This window comes from Mesoplodon bidens (assembly GCF_964165515.1).
Source record: "Mesoplodon bidens genome assembly, chromosome: 17".
In the NCBI taxonomy this organism is placed as follows: domain Eukaryota; kingdom Metazoa; phylum Chordata; class Mammalia; order Artiodactyla; family Ziphiidae; genus Mesoplodon; species Mesoplodon bidens.
The window spans coordinates 48,477,715-48,491,844 of NC_138174.1; the positions used below are offsets into that span (position 1 = coordinate 48,477,715).

Here is a 14,130-nt window from a genome sequence, read left to right on the forward strand (position 1 = left end):
CCAGGGAAGTCAGATGCTTTGTACTAACACATGATCAACAACCTTAGCCCTCTGTCATTTTACTTTTGCCTTAGTGTCTGACAAGGGCCAAAGCTATGGAGACTGACCTAGATATTCAACCCTGAAAAAAGTACAATGATTCTAGTGGGTTAGGCAAAACCCTAAAACAGATGGCTCCCTCCTTCCTCACTAACCATATTTCATTAAATACTTTTCATCTGATTTTACAACCCTAGTGCACCTAAATTTCCAAAGCGTCTCTATGGAGTGCAGAATAAGAAATATTATCTGTAGGATTTTTTTGAACCTGCAGAATTTTGATCTTGTCACAAATATTTTAATGACTATTAGAGTTAATTCTATCAAGACTGAAAATAAAGTCAGTTTGACCTTAGCTGTATCAATTCCTCTATAAGTTTGTACTTTTTCTCATTGAGAGCTGTTATGTGAAGAACTGATTAGTGGCTGAATTCCTATAGTCTCACAGGACATTTCCCTGTGACCACAGGTAGAAGCTCAATACCTAAATATAATTCAGTTAATGACCCAGTTCATAGAAGCAAAGCTTATCATCTTGACTAAACTGAGTAGGTAATTTAATCTTCCAATAATTTGAATTGTTAAATGCACCATAAAACAGAGATTCTAGTTGCCTTTAATATCTTCTCTCAGGTCATGACTAAACGCAGCTTTCAATGACCTGCAAAGAGGCTGGCCTGTGAAACTCATCTAACAACATTCAGCTCTGTTTTTGCTTATAAGTGGAAGACACACATGTAAGTTAACATTATACAGCCCCTGCCTACACACTCAGAGCCCATACCAGAAGGGACACACTGATAAAGAAAGGACAGTAGAATATCCACAGTGGGAAAATGAGTTATCAGAGAACCATGAAAACTTTGTGTTGGGACATTTATTTGAGATCAATCAGAAGCAACACAAGAGAAACACAAAATCTCTATCCAGTACTTGCACATACACAAGACATTTTGGGAAGACACTATTTTCCTATAGGACAGTGTTAACTGACATATATTTAGATTTTGATTTAGATGTGTTTTTGAATGAATTTGACTCCTTGCATGTATCACAGCTTTCAATGTCTTTTTTTCTCTTTACCGTTAATGCTATAAGCTCCTAAGTGAAAGACTGAGTTGTGGTGATTTTGTGTCTTACTAGAGTTCTTCCATATGACCACTGGGAGAGAATTCTGTGCTCAGAAAAAACTGAGTGACAGTTGTCAGCGAACAAAAATATACAAATAGTGAACAACCACCTAGAACCCTGATGAAAGCTCTCCAGGATTGAGATGGGGTTAGTAAATTCCTGTTGATAACACAAGAGAGATCTGGCACTCCCCAGAATAGAGAGCTGAGGCTTTCCACTCTGCTCAGTGCTCACCCCAACTAGGAAGTGAATGTGTGTTGCAAGAATGTCTTCAGATGCTAGAAGACACCTCAAGCTACAAGCTCTAGGTTCATACTCTAGTTATTAGTACTCTGGCTACGAATAATGCCACTGCTCACAATCTGCTTACATCTCACAGAGTCTGATGAAAATTCAATGCTAATTCAAGGCAAAGTTTTTATTGTATGGCAGCATATAATTTTAACACAAAATAACAATAATGAAAAGGGAGTTAATAATCCCTGTACCCAGGAATTAAGAGATTTATACTCTCTCCCCTGATCTGCCAGGAATTTGTGTCATTCTGCTTTCTAGAGTTTCCTTGCCAGTAAAGTAGGGGACGAGAAAGATGCTCAAAAAGATCTCACCTAAATCCAAATTTCTATGGGTTTATTTTAGCATCGATGTCAATATAGGAACAAAATAATGTACATTAAAAGAAGATGGAAGGGGGTTTCCCTGGTGGGGCAGTGGTTGAGAGTCTGCCTGCCGATGCAGGGGACACGGGTTCGTGTCCTGGTCCGGGAAGATCCCACGTGCCGCGGAGCGCCTGGGCCCGTGAGCCATGGCCGCTGAGCCTGCGCGTCCGGAGCCTGTGCTCCACAACGGGAGAGGCCACAACAGTGAGAGGCCCGCGTACCACAAAAAAAAATAATAATAATAAAATAAATAAATAAATAAATAAATAAATAAAAGAAGCTGGAAAATCATCTCTATTATTAAGCCAGAAATATTGTAAGTCATCGACATTATTCATTTCCATTGACACACAATAACCAATTTCAACAAGCGATAAAATAAATGGGGCTTTTTTCAAATGCCTCATGATATTTAGAAAAAGCACAGGGCCACCTTTAGCTAGTATTCTGTCCTTACACCTTCAGTGATCTCACTAAAAGAATGTAAGTTCAAGTATCAAAATTCAGACATTAAAGCAATTCATCACTCTAGAGAAAAGAAAAATTGCCACTAGATTCCTGGATGTCAGGCTGTTGTTTCTCATTAATTAATTATCATAATTAGTTATCACATTCCAAGAAATCCAGTGGTATTGTAAAAATTACACTTCACCTGACTTCACAAGGAAATAGATTCTACAACTACCACACACTGATGTTTAAAGTCCTAAGCAAACCCAAGGGGAAAAAGTCTGGATACTGAAAAAGCACAAAGGAAAGATACCTTTTGGTCAGGAAGCAAGCTGAAAACTGGAGTCGTCCTCCAAGAGCAGTGAATATGCCAAACTGATGTAATCCTTAGTATTAGCTCTCTGTCGCGCTTAAGAAGTTCTCTTGCATTCTAGATAAGCCAGCAGTAATTTTGCTGTATTTGTTCAAGTCGATGTTATCGCTATGCAGCCAATTATAAAACTTCCCGGGAATAACCGTTATTGCTTCAAAAGTAAAGTATTTCCTGACTCTGCAACCAGGAAACACACTGATTGTTCAGGGCTAAAGAACAGACTCTCTAGTTTTCTTTAAAAAGAAGCATTTTAAATTTGAGTACCACTGTCTTTCTTAAGCTGTTTAAATAATCACGTGTCCAAGGCTTATTAATTATGATGGTAGGAGAAAATTAATCTATAATACAATGTCTTCTTTCTTCATAGAGTTCATTGATAAACAGATGAACTTCAGCAAACATTTAAAAATGGATACAAATATGAATAGGAAAATAAGCCTCTTAAGACATATTTAAAGCAAAAAAAAATAACTGGGTACATTCTTTCACAATGGACATGAGCTTGGCTGCTTCATTCATTATTAATCTTTTTATAATAATTATAGTAGGCACAGCAAGATTTTGATAAGCACAAAAAAGAGGGAAAAGGTGTAAAAAAAAGTTGAGGAAAAAATACTAGGAAACATTTCAAGTAAATTGCAAAAAACCTGCCAAATGAGAAGAATTAATCATTTAAACTAGTCTCAATCAAAGAGAGACAGTAAGGAAAAGAAATGTATTTGCTTTGGAAGTAATACATACCATTAGGGGATGGATAGATTTCCTTTCTAATTCTGTTTTACTTAAGAAACTATTAAGATCAGTTCAGCATCTTGAGAAAAGACTGATTTTAGAAGATATATACGTGCCATGAAATAGTTCATTTACATTAAGGGAAAAGATCACCATTATTTAAGAACCCATGAAGATGTTCCAGCCCAGTTACTTTGGAGGAACACTCAGTTTGTGCTGTCATTTTTAAGGTGATGTTGTCTGACAATTTCAATAAGAAATAAAACTGATTTTTAAACCATTTTAACTTTTATCCAAAAGTACTTCAGTGATTCTTTGTATTTGGTTAAATATATAAATATTAATATTAACAGTATTATTATTAATATTAATTATTAATAATATATAAATTATTATTTTAAAGTAAACCTTACACAGTAAAAAAGAGGTGTAATTATAACTAGGTCTAGAGTCAAAATCGACTGGAATAATGCAGTGGTCTTAAAATCACAGAATTTCAAAGTTAAAGACACTCTTATGGAATCGCCCGTTCCCACTATCTTGTTTTACAGACGGGGAAACAAACGGTTTACATTAAAAGTTAAACCATGGGGCTTCCCTGGTAGCACAGTGGTTAAGAATCCACCTGCCAATGCAGGGGACACGGGTTAGAGCCCTGGTCAGGGAAGATGCCCCATGCTGTGGAGCAACTAAGCCCGTATGCCACAGTTACTGAGCCTGCGCTCTAGAGCCCGTGAGCCACAACTACTGAGCCCGCGAGCCACGACTACCGAAGCCCATGCGCCTAGAGCACATGCTCTGCAACAAGAGAAGCCACCGCAAGGAGAAGCCCGCACACCACAACGAAGAGTAGCCCCCGCTCACTGCAACTAGAGAAAGCCCGCATGCAACAAGACCCAACGCAGTCAAAAATAAATAAATAAAATTAATAAATTTATAAAAGAAAAAAAACGTTAAACCATGAAAGAATAATGAGATTACAAGTAACGAGACTCTTTGGCGCCAAAGAAAGCAAGAATATCTCTACTACTTACACTGAAGTCATACAAGTTGCTTGGGTTTGAGTCTTGGGCTTCAGCCAAGACAGTTTCCTCTCAGATTAGGCTTTGGTTCTTAGATATTCTCAGCCCCTTTGCTCCAAACTCATTTTTGGCTCAGCGCTTCTCTGTTGTTTCCTGGTGGCCTCTGAGTTAGTTCAAGCATCAGAGAGAGAAATTCCTTGAACTTCCTACCAAGTTCTCCCGTCCTATTCTGTCTCACTGCTCATATCTTTGAATTCCTTCTCCAAAAGATATGACTCGTGCCTTTATGACCATTCAAAATTTGAAAAAGTGATCAGATGTAAAATAAACGAGGGTAACTCACAGGAAATCCGGGGACTCATAATTTTGATTGATTAAGAGAATGGAATGTCCTCAGTAGTGGCTGAGTTTAGTGCTACAGGGAAATAAGACAGAAGATGGGGTGGGTGAGAAGTTAGATGGCAAAGGACAGACAAGGAGAGTCCTTTTCAATTCCCCTTTCAAAGGCAAACTCATTCTTTTAAAAGTGGATTAGTCGGGACTTTCCTGGTGGTGCAGTGGTTAAGAATCCGCCTGCCAATGCAGGGGACACCGGTTCAAGCTCTGTTCCGGAAAGATCCCACATGCCACGGAGCAACTAAGCCCGTGCGTCACAACTCCTGAGCCTGCACTCTAGAGCCCGCGAGCCACAACTATGGAGCCCGTGCGCCACAACTACTGAAGCCCACACACCTAGAGCCTGTGCTCCGCAACAAGGAGACGCCCACGCATCGCAACAAAGAGTAGCCCCCGCTCGCTGCAACTAGAGAAAGCCTGCACACAGCAACGAAGACCCAATGCAGCCAAAAATAATAAATAAATAAATAAATTTTATTTAAGTGGATTAGTCCACAGCATGGCATATTAGAAAAGTATATAACATGCAGTTAGAGGTCTAGAGTTTAAAGCCCCATTCCAGTATCTATGATTATCTGTAGAAAAGACACCATATCCTGGTTTTTCACCTGCAAAATGGGAATCACAATGTTTATGTCAAAGGTAACCTGGGAAAATTAAACTAAAAGTGCAAATGTGCCTGACACAGTGCTAGGACAGTGAAAACATTCAACAGTGTTTAATTAAATCTAAAATGTAAGTCTGACTTGTACTGTGTAAGGAGAAGAAGGAAGTGAGAAGCTGTTGCTAAATAAAAAAACATTGCCTTTGTGAAAGTTAAATTGTAGCAGGGGGTATAGAATGAATAAGTAAAATATAAAGGATTTGAGATAGTAAAAACTGCCAATGAGAAAAATAATGCCCAGAAGCGGGGACAGAAATTTGGGGAGGGGGTGGCCGAACAGTTGCAATTTTAGAGAAAGGTGTCTCTATAAAATATTTGAGTAAAAACCTGAAGTCAGCAAGAAGGTGAGCCATACAGATATCTGAGGGAGGAACATTCCAGGCAGATAGCACACCAAGTACGAAGGCCACGAAGCAGAAATTCTCCTGGCACGTTCAGGGAACAGTGGGGAGTCCATGTGGCTGGATGCGAGTGGGGCAGCAGAAGATTACTGAAGAGGCCACTGTGGGGAACAGGGGCATCTAAGTCATGCAGGACCTTGAAAGGACTCTGGCTGTTACTCTTGGTGAGACAGACAGCCATTGCAGAGTGCTGAGTTACATGTTTAAAGAATCCCTTTGCTTGCTGTATGGAGAACAGATGGCAAGGATAAGGGGGCAGAAGCCCACTGCACCCAGGATGAGCCAACGGTGGTTCACAGGAGAACAGCAAGGGACGGGGTAAGAAGAAGCAGGCTTCTGAATATAATTTTAAAGGCAAAGTCAACATGATTTGTGGATGGATCTCACGTGGACTGTAAAAGAAGGAGAGGAGGCATGGATGAACTTTATGGGTTTTGGCCAGAGGAACAAGAGTGTGGGATGGGGATGGCTTAAGAGAGTAGGAGCTAAGCTTTGGATTGTTAGTTTTGAGAAGCTTACAGACATCCAACGGGTGATGTCAGTAGGCAGTTGAGTACATGGAGCTCAGGGGTGAGGACAGAGCTGAGAAAGAAAAATTGGAAGATATCAGCATATAAATAGCATGTAAAGCCATGCAATTAGAGGAGTCCATTAAAAAGTGAGCACAGACGACACAGAGACACAGAGCAGGAGGGACAGAGACATGGTGAGCTAGGCAGAGAGAGAAATATCTCCAGGAACCAAGCCCTGAGGCGCACAATGACTATAGTTTAGGAGATGGAGAGATATGAGCAAAGGAAAATACATCAAGAGACACAGGTAAAACCAGAAAAGAACGGTATCCAGAAGCCAAGAAAGAAAGGTTTCCAAGAAGGAGGGGGTAAGCACTATGAGATCATAGGTGACTTTGACAAGAAAAGTTTTGGTGGCACTTAGGGCAAAAGCCTTACTGGAGTAGGTTTGAAAGAAAATTTTAGGAACAAAATCCAAAACATTAGGTACAGATAATCTTTTAGGGCTGTAGCTAGAGGTACAAATAGTCAAAAGAGGGTTCTCTTATAGATGGGAGAAATGACAGCTTCCAATAGAGAATTTCCAACTGTGAAGGGAAAATTGATGCTGTAGAGAAAGAGAGTAGCACTGCTAGTAATATCTTTAAGTAGGCAAGAGGGGACAGTGGAAGACTTTGAACTGACCCAGGGCATGGGAAGTTCATCTCAAAAGGTGCAAATGCAGGAAGACACAGTGGTGGGAGTTTGGAGAATGTGTCCTCTGACTGCTTTAATTTCTCAGTAAAACAGAAAGCATAATCATCAGCTGAGGTAAGGATGGGGAAGAAGATCAAATGAGTATTGATCAGTAAACATTTAATTTAATTCAAGGCCGACTGTAGGCAAAATTGTGAGGTGATGGTATCTTGAGAACCCTCAAGCTTCACTTTCTGTGTTCGGATGATGTGGAAATGTGACTTCTACAACTCCTTCATGGAGACATTGCATTTTAACCTAAGTTTTAACTTGAGAACTGAAGTATCTTAGATGAAACTCAGGAATCAACCAGAAATTAGAAGAGAGGTTTTTGCACCCTGAAATGAAACAATGAAGGTGAACAGTTTTTTCTGCCTAGGATGAGATTGGGAGCTAGTCTTGTAAGTAACAGTTGTATAAGAAATGAATTTTGGAAAAAGTTCACGTGTGGCAGGGAAAAAAAGTGTTCTGCACCTTACCAAAATAAGAATAACACAGTTTGATTATACAGTATTTGTGTCACTTGTGAAAAATAATTCTATATTTCTTTTTTGGATATGGATATTTATACAGATATGACCAACAAAGGTGAAGTAAGCAGAGTCACCAATGCAAGAAAATCAAACTTCTTACAAACATGTAATCAAGAAAGTTAATCTTTTACTTTCTAACTATAGAAACACAGAATAGGGGCATCTAAGAAACAATCCTGAAAAGCTGTTATTTATTTACTTATGCTGGCACTATGAGACCCACTTTCAAATGCAGCAATATCCCTCTACCCAACCACAAAGCACTTTCAATGTGAGATCAACCTACTACCTGTTTATTCAACAGAATGGTTTGTATTCATCAAATCAGTCCTATTATTTGCTTAATGCTCACATTTTTTTAAAATATACGATTCAAAATCAGTAAACCTCTAACCAGGCTAACTGAGAGGACACAAATTACTAATATTAGAAATGAAAGAGGGGACATCGCTACAGATCCCATGGAAATTAAAAGCATAATAAAAGAATACTATGAACCACTCCATGACGAGAAATTCAATATCCTAGATGAAATGGACCATTTCCTTGAATGCTACAATCTGCCAAAATGCATACAAGAATAAATAAATGATATGAATAGGCCTAAATCGAAACAATAGTTAATAATCTTCTAAAACAGAAAGCACCAGGCTCAGATGGATACACTGGTGAATTCTGTCAAACATTTAAGAACAAAATGATACCAATCCTCCATAATCTCTTGCAGAAGATAGAAGCAGAGAGAATACTTCCTAATTCATTCTATGAGGCCAGCATTACCTTAATATCAAAACAAGACAAAGACAGTATAAGAAAACTACAGACCAGTATCTCTCATGAATATAGATGCAAAACTCCTTAACAAAATACTAGCATACCAAATCCAGAAAAGTATAAAAAGAATTATATACCAGGACCGAGTAGGATCTATCCCAAGTATGTACAGATGGTTCAACATCAAAAATCGATTAACGTAATCTATCACATGAACAGACTAAAAAAAAAATCACATGATCATACCAATAGAAGCAGAAAAAGCATTTGACAAAATCCATCACCCATTCACGGTACAAACTCTCAATAAACCAGGAATAGAGGGGAATTTCTTCAACAATCTAGAAAAAAATCTACAGCTAGCATCATACTTGATGATGAGAAACTCAAAGCTTTCCCACTGAGATCCAGTACACGGCAAGGATATACTCTCTCAACATTCCTTTTCAACACCATACTAGAAGTCCTTGCTAATAGGCAAGAAAAGGAAACTAAAGGTATACAGATTGGAAAGGAAGAAATAAAACTGTCTGTTCTGAGATGACATGATTGTCTGTAGAAAATCTGAAATAAAAATAAAGGAAACAAAAATTTACCAAAAAACCAGTCTCTAGGTACATCCACATCTCTACAAATGACCCAATTTCGTTCCTTTTCATGGCTGAGTAATATTCCATTGTATATATGTACCACATCTTCTTTATCCATTTCTCTGTCAATGGGCATTTAGGGTGCTTCCATGACCTGGCTATTGTAAACAGTACTGCAGTGAACATTGGGGTGCATGTATCTTTTTTTTTTTTTTTTTTTTTTGCGGTACGCGAGCCTCTCACTGTCGTGGCCTCTCCCGTTGTGGAGCACAGGCTCCGGACATGCAGGCTCAGTGGCCATGGCTCACAGGCCCAGCCACTCCGTGGTATGTGGGATCCTCCCGGACCGGGGCACGAACCCGTGTCCCCTGCATTGGCAGGCGGACTCTCAACCACTGCGCCACCAGGGAAGCCCGCATGTGTCTTTTTGACACATCATCACCTGGAACACCTCCTGGAACTAATAAATCATTATAGTAAGGTTGCATGATAAAGGGTTAATATACAAAAGTCAATTGCTTTCCTATATGCCAGCAATGAACAAGTGGATTTTGAAATTAAAAACACAATACCATTTACATTAGCACCCCAAACATGAATATTTAGGTAAAAAATCTAACAAAATATGTATAAGATCTATATGAGATCTACAAGACTCTGATGAACATGATTAAAGTAAATGGAGGGATATTCCATGTTCATGAGTAGGAAGACTTGATATTGTCCAGATGTCAACTTGATCTATAAATTCAATGCAATCACAGGCAAATCCCAGCAAGCTGTTTTACAGACATTGACAAACTTATTCTAGGTTGATATGGAGAGGCAAGCAACCTAGAATAGCCAACACAATATTAAAGGAGAAGAACAAAGTTGAAGGATTGATGCTATCTGATTTGAAGATTTACTATAAAGCTATGATAATCAAGATAGTGTGGTATTGGCAAAACAACAGACAAATAGATTCATGAAACATAATAAAGAGTCCAGAAATAGTCTCACATAAATAGAGTCAACTGATCTTTGACAGAGGAGTAAAGACAATATAATGGAGCAAAGATAGTCTCTTCAACAAACGGTTCTGGAACAACTGGACATCCACATGCCAAAAAAAATTTATCTAGACACAGACTTTAAACACTTTACAAAAATTAACTCAAAATCTAGAGAACCCAGATGACCTTGAGTATGGTGATGCCTTTTTAGATACAACACCAAGGACACAATCTATGAGCCAAAGCAGTCTTGAGGGAAAAAAAAAAGCTGGAGGAATCAGACTCCCTGACTTCAGACTATACTACAAAGTTACAGTAACCAAGACAATATGGTACTGCCACAAAAACAGAAATATAGATCAGTGGAACAGGATAGAAAGCCCAGAGATAAACCCACACACCTATGGTCAACTAATATATGACAAAGGAGGCAAGGATACGTAATGGAGAAAAGACAGTCTCTTCAAGAAGTGGTGCTGGGAAAACTGGACAGCTACATGTAAAAGAATGAAATTAGAACATCCCCTAACACCATACACAAAAATAAACTCAAAATGGATTAGAGACCTAAATGTAATAAGACCAGACACCATAAAACTCTTAGAGGAAAACAAAGGAAGAACACTCTTTGACATAAATCACAGCACGATCTTTTTTGACCCACCTCCTAGAGTAATGGAAATAAAAACAAAAATAAACAAATGGAACCTAATGAAACTTAAAAGCTTTTGCACAGCAAAGGAAAGTATAAAGAAGATGAAAAGACAACACTCAGAATGGGAGAAAATATTTGCAAACAAATCAACGGACAAAGGATTAATCTCCAAAATATATAAACAGCTCATGAAGCTCAATATTAAAGAAAAAACAACCCAATCAAAAAATGGACAGGAAAGGGCCTCCCTGGTGGCGCAGTGGTTGAGAGTCCGCCTGCTGATGCAGGGGATACGGGTTCGTGCCCCGGTCTGGGAGGATCCCATATGCCGCGGAGCGGCTGGGCCCGTGAGCCATGGCCGCTGGGCCTGCGCATCCGGAGCCTGTGCTCTGCAACGGGAGAGGCCACAACAGTGAGAGGCCCGCGTACCGCAAAAAGAAAAAAAAAAAAAAATGGACAGGAAAAAAAAATGGACAGAAGACCTAAATAGACATTTCTCTAAAGAAGACATACAGATGGCCAAGAGGCACATGAAAAGCTGCTCAACATCACTAATCGTTAGAGAAATGCAAATCAAAACTACAATGAGGTATCACCTCACACCAGTCAGAATGGGCATCATCAGAAAATCTACAAACAACAAATGCTAGAGAGGGTGTGGAGAAAAGGGAATCCTCTTGCACTGTTGGTGGGAATGTAAATTGATAGTCACTATGGAGAACAGTATGGAGGTTCCTTAAAAAACTAAAAATAGAACTACCATATGACCCAGCTATCCCACTACTGGGCATATACCCAGAGAAAACCATAATTCAAAAAGACACATGCACCCCAATGTTCACTGCAGCACTATTTACAATAGCAAGGTCATGGAAGCAACCTAAATGCCCATTGACAGAAGAATGGATAAAGAAGTTGCGGTACATATATACGATGGAATATTGCTCAGCCATAAAAAGGAACAAAATTAGGTCATTTGTAGAGACGTGGATGGACCTAGAGACTGTCATACAGAGTGAAATAAGTCAGAAAGAGAAAAACAAATTTTGTATATTAATGCATAAATGTGGAATCTAGAAAAATGGTACAGATGAACCTGTTTGCAAGGCAGAAATATAAAGATGTAAAGAACAAATGTATGGACACCAAGGGGGTAAAGTAGTGGGGGGGGGTGGTGGGATGAATTGGGAGATCGGGATTGACATGTATACACTAATAGGTATAAAATTGGTAACTAATAAGAACCTGCTGTATAAAAAATAAAGTTTTTTAAAAAAGACAATCTATAAAAAAAATAATTGATAAGCTGGCCTTCATTCAAATTTAAAACTTCTGCTCTACAAAAGACAGTATCAAGGGGATTAGAAGACAAGCAAATGTTTTCCTCAAGGCTTCAAGAAAACATTTGCCAAAGGAACATCTGATAAAGTCTTGTTATGCAAAATACACAAAGGACTCTTAAAACTCAGCAATAAAAAAAACTACCTGATTAAAACATGGGCCAAAGACCTTAACAAACACCTCCCCAAAGAGGATATTCAGATGTCAAATAAACATTATGAAAAGATGCTCCACATCATATGTCATCAGGGAAATGCAAATGAAAATGAGATGCCACTACACACCTATTAGAATGGCCAAAATCTGGAACACTGACAACACCAAATGCTGGCGAGGATGTGGAGCAACAGGAACTTTCATACATTGCTGGTGGGAATGAAAAATGGTTCAGTCATTTTGGAAGACAGTTTGGTGATTTCTTACAAAACTAAACATACTGTTTTTTTTCCAAAACTAAACATACTCACAATACAATGCAGCAATCTCACTCCTTGGTATTTACCCAAAGAAGTTGAAAACTTACACCCACACAAAAAACTGGCACACAGAGGTTTTAAGCAGGTTTATTCATAATTACCAAAACTTGGTAGTGACCAAGATGTCCAGCAGGAGGTGAATGAATAAATAAACTGTCATACATCCAGACACTGGAACATTATTCAGGGCTAAAAAGAAATGATCTATCAAGCTATGAAAAGATATGGAAGAAACTTAAATGCATAAGTGAAAGAAGCCAATCTGAAAAGGCTACATATTGTATGATTCCAACTATATGACATTCTGGAAAAGGCAAAACTATAGGGACAATAAAAAAGTTCAGTGGTTGCAGGGATGGGGATGGCAGAGGAAAAGCACAGAGAATTTTATGACAGTGAAAATACACTCTGTGATACTATAATGATGGATATATATCATTATAAATGTGTCAATACCCAAAATGTTCAACACCAAGAGTGAACCCTAAGGTAAACTAGGGACTTTGGGTGATTATAATGTGTCAGTGTAGGCTTATGTTTGGTAACAAATGGACAATTCTGGTGAGTGATGCTGATAATGGAGGAGGCTATGCATGTGGCAAGGCAGGGGGTATACAGGAAATCTCTGTACCTTCCTCTCTAGTTTGTTGTGGATGGACCTTAAATTGCTCTAAACAAATAAACTCTTATTTTAAAAAGTATACAGTTCAAGGACTTCCCTGGTGGTGCAGTGGTTAAGAATCCGCCTGCCAATGCAGAGGACACGGGTTCAAGCCCTGGTCCGGGAAGATCCCACATGCCATGGAGCAACTAAGCCCGTGTGCCACAACTACTGAAGCCCACGCACCTAGAGCCCATGCTCCCCAACAAGAGAAGCCATCTCACTGAGAAGCCCACGCACTGCAACGAAGAGTGGCCCCTGCTCACCACAACCAGAGAAAAGCCACTAAGCCCGTGTGCCACAACTACTGAACCCGTGTACCACAACTACTGAAGCCCGTGCACCTAGAGCCTGTGCTCCGCAACAAGAGAAGCCACTACAATGAGAAGCCCACGCACTGCAACAAAGAGTAGCCCCTGCTCACCACAGCCAGAGAAAAGCCGGCGCGCAGCAACGAAGACCCAACACAGCCAAAATAAATACATAAATAAATAAAACCTTACTTTTTAAAAAAAGAACGTATTCAGTTCAATACCACTTGTATTTACTCCAACAAACACTAGAGGGAGCTTTCCCACATGAACTAGTTTACCTAAGCAAAAAATTTAAAAAAAAAAAAAAAAAAATCAAGTTTTTTTATAAAACTGAAACAATGCCACTGTTTATAAAATATCATTACCACTGCTCCCATATTAGCCTTAGAACATTAACCACTGCTAAGTAAATTAACTGGAATTTTAACTGATTAGACAAGTTTGGCAATAAAATTAATAAGTTAATAAAATAAAGTTAAACTGAAAACATTAGAATATATCCATATCAGCCCTTGATAACATTTAATCTGTTAGACATTTTCAAACAGGACATAATAAACATAATAAGAAAGATACATCTTGATTCTTCATCACGATATGTGAAAGTATGGTCATCTAAACAAAATGCTAAAACGGGACACTGGATAAGTAGTTTTAACTTATGAAATGTCTGAACT

The 14,130-nt window shown here is 38.8% G+C and overlaps 1 protein-coding gene across 3 annotated transcripts in view; it reads right to left on the minus strand.

Annotated features, from left to right (window-relative positions):
• TBC1D4 (TBC1 domain family member 4) overlaps positions 1–14,130 on the minus strand; it is a 223,689-nt gene that overhangs the window by 92,523 nt on the left and 117,036 nt on the right. The window contains exon 1 of one of the 3 annotated variants that reach the window (XM_081214743.1): positions 12,287–12,308. The exons of the other annotated variants lie outside the window; for them this stretch is intronic. The gene's annotated coding sequence lies outside the window, so the exon portion shown is untranslated. Of the gene's footprint in view, positions 1–12,286; positions 12,309–14,130 lie in introns of those variants that run through there. 3 annotated transcript variants of the gene reach the window in all.